We start from the raw sequence: 9,918 nt of genomic DNA, 5'->3' as shown, positions 1-9,918 counted from the left end.
AGATGTTCGGGTTCTAAAACGTATTCCAGGAGTTCTAGAGACACTCTGCCATTCCCCTGGTCTGTTGTTTTGAGCAATGAGACTTTCATTTGAACATGGGTGTCATACCGGCTTTTTAAAGGCACAGTAAAACATTACTTGGAACCCTAGCCTAACTGACATTTTTATTTCATAGTGTTCTCAATACTTTCATACTGTTCGATAGCTCTAGGAAAATGAGTTTTTCAATGTTTCACCAAAACCTTTTCCCGAAAACACCAACTCCTTTTGACGGGAAAAATAAATGTAAACAGTGTCACACTGGCTTCTCAGGTGTTTGAACAAGATTTCCCAGTGACAAAATTGTGCTGTTCAGATATTCAGTCTACTGGAATATATATTCCTATTGTGTGAAGCACATTTCTCAATATTTCCCTAGTCTGGAGTCATAAGTTCTGAGTGCTACACACCAAATTGTCGAGTGATTGAAGCTCATTCATTGTGAATAGCCAACATTACTACACTGTGACCGTCAGCCTGTCCCTAACCCTCTAACACAAACCCTAATCCTAGCCCATACCTGAGCCTGAACCCTACCTAGCCCAAAACCTTATCCTAACCCTAACCATGAACAGAGCCCCAATTCTCTAACCCTAATACCAGAACTAATCTCGATGACGTCATCACTCCCAGCTGGTCCCCTGGCCAAATCATTATCACCTGGGATCAATTAAGCCTGCCCACGTGGCCCCTCCCCCTTGGTGACATCATCACATCCGGTTTAATGGCCTAACCAGGCTTCTTTCAAAATCGCCAACTCATTGTCCCGAATAATAAATGTAACCAGTATCCAACTCGGTTCTATGTTCTTTGAACACGATTTCCTTGTCAGGAAACAATGTGTTACAGATATTAAGGCCCTTTATTCACGTATTCCTAGTGTTTGAAGCACTTTCTTAGATATTAACCTAGGTTATCATCGTGAATTTCCCGAGTTGGAGTCTCTCTCTTCCAGTGTCTCAAGCTTTTTCATTGTGAATTCTAATTTGGTAAACCAACCTTTTTTACAAATATACTAGCACTTTCAACATTATTACCACTTGACAGTCTATCCTACCTTTCACAGCGCTTTGGATACAAATTCTCAGTATTTCAAAATTCAGTAGAGATGTTCGGGTTCTAAAACGTATTCCAGGAGTTCTAGAGACACTCTGCCATTCCCCTGGTCTGTTGTTTTGAGCAATGAGACTTTTCATTTTAACACGGGTGTCATACCGGCTTTTTAAAGGCACAGTAAAACATTACTTGGAACCCTAGCCTAACTAACATTTTTATTTCATAGTGTTCTCAATACTTTCATACTGTTCGATAGCTCTAGGAAAATATGTTTTTCAGTGTTTCACCAAAACCTTTTCCCCAAAACGCCAACTCCTTTTGACGGGAAAAATAAATGTAAACAGTGTCACACTGGCTTCTCAGCTGTTTGAACAAGATTTCCCAGTGACAAAATTGTGCTGTTCAGATATTCAGTCTACTGGAATATATATTCCTATTGTGTGAAGCACATTTCTAAATATTTCCCTAGTCTGGAGTCGTAAGTTCTGAGTGCTACACACCAAATTGTCGAGTGATTGAAGCTCATTCATTGTGAATAGCCAACATTACTACACTGTGACCGTCAGCCTGTCCCTAACCCTCTAACCCAAACCCTAAACCTAGCCCACACCTGAGCCTGAACCCTACCTAGCCCAAAACCTTATCCTAACCCTAACCATGAACAGAGCCCCAATTCTCTAACCCTAATACCAGAACTAATCTCGATGACGTCATCACTCCCAGCTGGTCCCCTGGCCAAATCATTATCACCTGGGATCAATTAAGCCTGCCCACGTGGCCCCTCCCCCTTGGTGACGTCATCACATCCGGTTTAATGGCCAAACCAGGCTTCTTTCAAAATCGCCAACTCATTGTCCCGAATAATAAATGTAACCAGTATCCAACTCGGTTCTATGTTCTTTGAACACGATTTCCTTGTCAGGAAACAATGTGTTACAGATATTAAGGCCCTTTATTCACGTATTCCTAGTGTTTGAAGCACTTTCTTAGATATTAACCTAGGTTATCATCGTGAATTTCCCGAGTTGGAGTCTCTCTCTTCCAGTGTCTCAAGCTTTTTCATTGTGAATTCTAATTTGGTAAAACAACCTTTTTTACAAATATACCAGCACTTTCAACATTATTACCACTTGACAGTCTATCCTACCTTTCACAGCGCTTTGGATACAAATTCTCAGTATTTCAAAATTCAGTAGAGATGTTCGGTTTCTAAAACGTATTCCAGGAGTTCTAGAGACAATCTGCCATTCCCCTGGTCTGTGGTTTTGAGCAATGAGACTTTTCATTTTAACACGGGTGTCATACCGGCTTTTTAAAGGCACAGTAAAACATTACTTGGAACCCTAGCCTAACTAACATTTTTATTTCATAGTGTTCTCAATACTTTCATACTGTTCGATAGCTCTAGGATAATATGTTTTTCAGTGTTTCACCAAAACCTTTTCCCCAAAACGCCAACTCCTTTTGACGGGAAAAATAAATGTAAACAGTGTCACACTGGCTTCTCAGCTGTTTGAACAAGATTTCCCAGTGACAAAATTGTGCTGTTCAGATATTCAGTCTACTGGAATATATATTCCTATTGTGTGAAGCACATTTCTAAATATTTCCCTAGTCTGGAGTCGTAAGTTCTGAGTGCTACACACCAAATTGTCGAGTGATTGAAGCTCATTCATTGTGAATAGCCAACATTACTACACTGTGACCGTCAGCCTGTCCCTAACCCTCTAACCCAAACCCTAAACCTAGCCCACACCTGAGCCTGAACCCTACCTAGCCCAAAACCTTATCCTAACCCTAACCATGAACAGAGCCCCAATTCTCTAACCCTAATACCAGAACTAATCTCGATGACGTCATCACTCCCAGCTGGTCCCCTGGCCAAATCATTATCACCTGGGATCAATTAAGCCTGCCCACGTGGCCCCTCCCCCTTGGTGACGTCATCACATCCGGTTTAATGGCCTAACCAGGCTTCTTTCAAAATCGCCAACTCATTGTCCGGGAATAATAAATGTAACCAGTATCCAACTCGGTTCTATGTTCTTTGAACACGATTTCCTTCTCAGGAAACAATGTGTTACAGATATTAAGGCCCTTTATTCACGTATTCCTAGTGTTTGAAGCACTTTCTTAGATGTTAACCTAGGTTATCATCGTGAATTTCCCGAGTTGGAGTCTCTCTCTTCCAGTGTCTCAAGCTTTTTCATTGTGAATTCTAATTTGGTAAAACAACCTTTTTTACAAATATACCAGCACTTTCAACAGTATTACCACGTGACAGTCTATCCTACCTTTCACAGCGCTTTGGATACAAATTCTCAGTATTTCAAAATTCAGTAGAGATGTTCGGGTTCTAAAACGTATTCCAGGAGTTCTAGAGACACTCTGCCATTCCCCTGGTCTGTTGTTTTGAGCAATGAGACTTTCATTTGAACATGGGTGTCATACCGGCTTTTTAAAGGCACAGTAAAACATTACTTGGAACCCTAGCCTAACTGACATTTTTATTTCATAGTGTTCTCAATACTTTCATACTGTTCGATAGCTCTAGGAAAATGAGTTTTTCAATGTTTCACCAAAACCTTTTCCCGAAAACACCAACTCCTTTTGACGGGAAAAATAAATGTAAACAGTGTCACACTGGCTTCTCAGGTGTTTGAACAAGATTTCCCAGTGACAAAATTGTGCTGTTCAGATATTCAGTCTACTGGAATATATATTCCTATTGTGTGAAGCACATTTCTCAATATTTCCCTAGTCTGGAGTCATAAGTTCTGAGTGCTACACACCAAATTGTCGAGTGATTGAAGCTCATTCATTGTGAATAGTCAACATTACTACACTGTGACCGTCAGCCTGTCGCTAACCCTCTAACCCAAACCCTAAACCTAGCCCACACCTGAGCCTGAACGCTACCTAGCCCAAAACCTTATCCTAACCCTAACCATGAACAGAGCCCCAATTCTGTAACCCTAATACCAGAACTAAACTCGATGACGTCATCACTCCCAGCTGGTCCCCTGGCCAAATCATTATCACCTGGGATCAATTAAGCCTGCCCACGTGGCCCCTCCCCCTTGGTGACGTCATCACATCCGGTTTAATGGCCTAACCAGGCTTCTTTCAAAATGGCCAACTCATTGTCCCGGAATAATAAATGTAACCAGTATCCAACTCGGTTCTATGTTCTTTGAACACGATTTCCTTGTCAGGAAACAATGTGTTACAGATATTAAGGCCCTTTATTCACGTATTCCTAGTGTTTGAAGCACTTTCTTAGATATTAACCTAGGTTATCATCGTGAATTTCCCGAGTTGGAGTCTCTCTCTTCCAGTGTCTCAAGCTTTTTCATTGTGAATTTTAATTTGGTAAAACAACCTTTTTTACAAATATACTAGCACTTTCAACATTATTACCACTTGACAGTCTATCCTACCTTTCACAGCGCTTTGGATACAAATTCTCAGTATTTCAAAATTCAGTAGAGATGTTCGGGTTCTAAAACGTATTCCAGGGGTTCTAGAGACACTCTGCCATTCCCCTGGTCTGTTGTTTTGAGCAATGAGACTTTTCATTTTAACACGGGTGTCATAGCGGCTTTTTAAAGGCACAGTAAAACATTACTTGGAACCCTAGCCTAACTAACATTTTTATTTCATAGTGTTCTCAATACTTTCATTCTGTTCGATAGCTCTAGGAAAATGAGTTTTTCAGTGTTTCACCAAAATCTTTTCCCGAAAACGCCAACTCCTTTTGACGGGAAAAATAAATGTAAACAGTGTCACACTGGCTTCTCAGCTGTTTGAACAAGATTTCCCAGTGACAAAATTGTGCTGTTCAGATATTCAGTCTACTGGAATATATATTCCTATTGTGTGAAGCACATTTCTAAATATTTCCCTAGTCTGGAGTCATAAGTTCTGAGTGCTACACACCAAATTGTCGAGTGATTGAAGCTCATTCATTGTGAATAGCCAACATTACTACACTGTGACCGTCAGCCTGTCCCTAACCCTCTAACCCAAACCCTAAACCTAGCCCATACCTGAGCCTGAACCCTACCTAGCCCAAAACCTTATCCTAACCCTAACCATGAACAGAGCCCCAATTCTCTAACCCTAATACCAGAACTAATCTCGATGACGTCATCACTCCCAGCTGGTCCCCTGGCCAAATCATTATCACCTGGGATCAATTAAGCCTGCCCACGTGTCCCCTCCCCCTTGGTGACGTCATCACATCCGGTTTAATGGCCTAACCAGGCTTCTTTCAAAATGGCCAACTCATTGTCCCGAATAATAAATGTAACCAGTATCCAACTCGGTTCTATGTTCTTTGAACACGATTTCCTTGTCAGGAAACAATGTGTTACAGATATTAAGGCCCTTTATTCACGTATTCCTAGTGTTTGAAGCACTTTCTTAGATATTAACCTAGGTTATCATCGTGAATTTCCCGAGTTGGAGTCTCTCTCTTCCAGTGTCTCAAGCTTTTTCATTGTGAATTCTAATTTGGTAAAACAACCTTTTTTACAAATATACCAGCACTTTCAACATTATTACCACTTGACAGTCTATCCTACCTTTCACAGCGCTTTGGATACAAATTCTCAGTATTTCAAAATTCAGTAGAGATGTTCGGTTTCTAAAACGTATTCCAGGAGTTCTAGAGACAATCTGCCATTCCCCTGGTCTGTTGTTTTGAGCAATGAGACTTTTCATTGTAACACGGGTGTCATACCGGCTTTTTAAAGGCACAGTAAAACATTACTTGGAACCCTAGCCTAACTAACATTTTTATTTCATAGTGTTCTCAATACTTTCATACTGTTCGATAGCTCTAGGAAAATATGTTTTTCAGTGTTTCACCAAAACCTTTTCCCCAAAACGCCAACTCCTTTTGACGGGAAAAATAAATGTAAACAGTGTCACACTCGGTTCTCAGCTGTTTGAACAAGATTTCCCAGTGACAAAATTGTGCTGTTCAGATATTCAGTCTACTGGAATATATATTCCTATTGTGTGAAGCACATTTCTAAATATTTCCCTAGTCTGGAGTCGTAAGTTCTGAGTGCTACACACCAAATTGTCGAGTGATTGAAGCTCATTCATTGTGAATAGCCAACATTACTACACTGTGACCGTCAGCCTGTCCCTAACCCTCTAACCCAAACCCTAAACCTAGCCCACACCTGAGCCTGAACCCTACCTAGCCCAAAACCTTATCCTAACCCTAACCATGAACAGAGCCCCAATTCTCTAACCCTAATACCAGAACTAATCTCGATGACGTCATCACTCCCAGCTGGTCCCCTGGCCAAATCATTATCACCTGGGATCAATTAAGCCTGCCCACGTGGCCCCTCCCCCTTGGTGACGTCATCACATCCGGTTTAATGGCCTAACCAGGCTTCTTTCAAAATGGCCAACTCATTGTCCCGGAATAATAAATGTAACCAGTATCCAACTCGGTTCTATGTTCTTTGAACACGATGTCCTTGTCAGGAAACAATGTGTTACAGATATTAAGGCCCTTTATTCACGTATTCCTAGTGTTTGAAGCACTTTCTTAGATATTAACCTAGGTTATCATCGTGAATTTCCCGAGTTGGAGTCTCTCTCTTCCAGTGTCTCAAGCTTTTTCATTGTGAATTTTAATTTGGTAAAACAACCTTTTTTACAAATATACTAGCACTTTCAACATTATTACCACTTGACAGTCTATCCTACCTTTCACAGCGCTTTGGATACAAATTCTCAGTATTTCAAAATTCAGTAGAGATGTTCGGGTTCTAAAACGTATTCCAGGGGTTCTAGAGACACTCTGCCATTCCCCTGGTCTGTTGTTTTGAGCAATGAGACTTTTCATTTTAACACGGGTGTCATACCGGCTTTTTAAAGGCACAGTGAAACATTACTTGGAACCCTAGCCTAACTGACATTTTTATTTCATAGTGTTCTCATTACTTTCATACTGTTCGATAGCTCTAGGAAAATGAGTTTTTCAGTGTTTCACCAAAACCTTTTCCCGAAAACGCCAACTCCTTTTGACGGGAAAAATAAATGTAAACAGTGTCACACTCGCTTCTCAGATGTTTGAACAAGATTTCCCAGTGACAAAATTGTGCTGTTCAGATATTCAGTCTACTGGAATATGTATTCCTATTGTGTGAAGCACATTTCTAAATATTTCCCTAGTCTGGAGTAGTAAGTTCTGAGTGCTACACACCAAATTGTCCAGTGATTGAAGCTCATTCATTGTGAATAGCCAACATTACTACACTGTGACCGTAACCCTGTCCCTAACAATCTAACCCAAACCTTAAACCTAGCCCACACCTGAGCCTGAACCCCACCTAGCCCAAAACCTTATCCTACCCCTAACCATGAACAGAGCCCCAGTTCTCTAACCCTAATACGAGAACTAATCTCGATGACGTCATCACTCCCAGCTGGTCCACTGGCCAAATCATTATCACCTGGGATCAATTAAGCCTGCCCACGTGGCCCCTCCCCCTTGGTGACGTCATCACATCCGGTTTAATGGCCTAACCAGGCTTCTTTCAAAATCGCCAACTCATTGTCCCGGAATAATAAATGTAACCAGTATCCAACTCGGTTCTATGTTCTTTGAACACAATTTCCTTGTCAGGAAACAATGTGTTACAGATATTAAGGCCCTTTATTCACGTATTCCTAGTGTTTGAAGCACATTCTTAGATATTAACCTAGGTTATCACTGTGAATTTCCCGAGTTGGAGTCTCTGTCTTCCAGTGCCTCAAGCTTTTTCATTGTGAATTCTAACTTGGTAAAACAACCTTTTTTACAAATATACCAGCACTTTCAACATTATTACCACTTGACAGTCTATCCTACCTTTCACAGCGCTTTGGATACAAATTCTCAGTATTTCAAAATTCAGTAGAGATGTTCGGGTTCTAAAACGTATTCCAGGAGTTCTAGAGACACTCTGCCATTCCCCTGGTCTGTTGTTTTGAGCAATGAGACTTTTCATTTTAACACGGGTGTCATACCGGCTTTTTAAAGGCACAGTAAAACATTACTTGGAACCCTAGCCTAACTAACATTTTTATTTCATAGTGTTCTCAATACTTTCATACTGTTCGATAGCTCTAGGAAAATATGTTTTTCAGTGTTTCACCAAAACCTTTTCCCCAAAACGCCAACTCCTTTTGACGGGAAAAATAAATGTAAACAGTGTCACACTGGCTTCTCAGCTGTTTGAACAAGATTTCCCAGTGACAAAATTGTGCTGTTCAGATATTCAGTCTACTGGAATATATATTCCTATTGTGTGAAGCACATTTCTAAATATTTCCCTAGTCTGGAGTCATAAGTTCTGAGTGCTACACACCAAATTGTCGAGTGATTGAAGCTCATTCATTGTGAATAGCCAACATTACTACACTGTGACCGTCAGCCTGTCCCTAACCCTCTAACCCAAACCCTAAACCTAGCCCATACCTGAGCCTGAACCCTACCTAGCCCAAAACATTATCCTAACCCTAACCATGAACAGAGCCCCAATTCTCTAACCCTAATACCAGAACTAATCTCGATGACGTCATCACTCCCAGCTGGTCCCCTGGCCAAATCATTATCACCTGGGATCAATTAAGCCTGCCCACGTGGCCCCTCCCCCTTGGTGACGTCATCACATCCGGTTTAATGGCCTAACCAGGCTTCTTTCAAAATCGCCAACTCATTGTCCCGAATAATAAATGTAACCAGTATCCAACTCGGTTCTATGTTCTTTGAACACGATTTCCTTGTCAGGAAACAATGTGTTACAGATATTAAGGCCCTTTATTCACGTATTCCTAGTGTTTGAAGCACTTTCTTAGATATTAACCTAGGTTATCATCGTGAATTTCCCGAGTTGGAGTCTCTCTCTTCCAGTGTCTCAAGCTTTTTCATTGTGAATTCTAATTTGGTAAAACAACCTTTTTTACAAATATACCAGCACTTTCAACATTATTACCACTTGACAGTCTATCCTACCTTTCACAGCGCTTTGGATACAAATTCTCAGTATTTCAAAATTCAGTAGAGATGTTCGGTTTCTAAAACGTATTCCAGGAGTTCTAGAGACAATCTGCCATTCCCCTGGTCTGTTGTTTTGAGCAATGAGACTTTTCATTGTAACACGGGTGTCATACCGGCTTTTTAAAGGCACAGTAAAACATTACTTGGAACCCTAGCCTAACTAACATTTTTATTTCATAGTGTTCTCAATACTTTCATACTGTTCGATAGCTCTAGGAAAATGAGTTTTTCAGTGTTTCACCAAAACCTTTTCCCGAAAACGCCAACTCCTTTTGACGGGAAAAATAAATGTAAACAGTGTCACACTCAGTTCTCAGCTGTTTGAACAAGATTTCCCAGTGACAAAATTGTGCTGTTCAGATATTCAGTCTACTGGAATATATATTCCTATTGTGTGAAGCACATTTCTAAATATTTCCCTAGTCTGGAGTCGTAAGTTCTGAGTGCTACACACCAAATTGTCGAGTGATTGAAGCTCATTCATTGTGAATAGCCAACATTACTACACTGTGACCGTCAGCCTGTCCCTAACCCTCTAACCCAAACCCTAAACCTAGCCCACACCTGAGCCTGAACCCTACCTAGCCCAAAACCTTATCCTAACCCTAACCATGAACAGAGCCCCAATTCTCTAACCCTAATACCAGAACTAATCTCGATGACGTCATCACTCCCAGCTGGTCCCCTGGCCAAATCATTATCACCTGGGATCAATTAAGCCTGCCCACGTGGCCCCTCCCCCTTGGTGACGT

This window comes from Cnephaeus nilssonii (genome assembly GCF_951640355.1).
Source record: "Cnephaeus nilssonii genome assembly, chromosome: 21".
NCBI classification, from domain to species: domain Eukaryota; kingdom Metazoa; phylum Chordata; class Mammalia; order Chiroptera; family Vespertilionidae; genus Cnephaeus; species Cnephaeus nilssonii.
The sequence above is the reverse complement of the archived record's forward strand: the minus strand, read 5'-3'. Positions refer to the sequence as shown.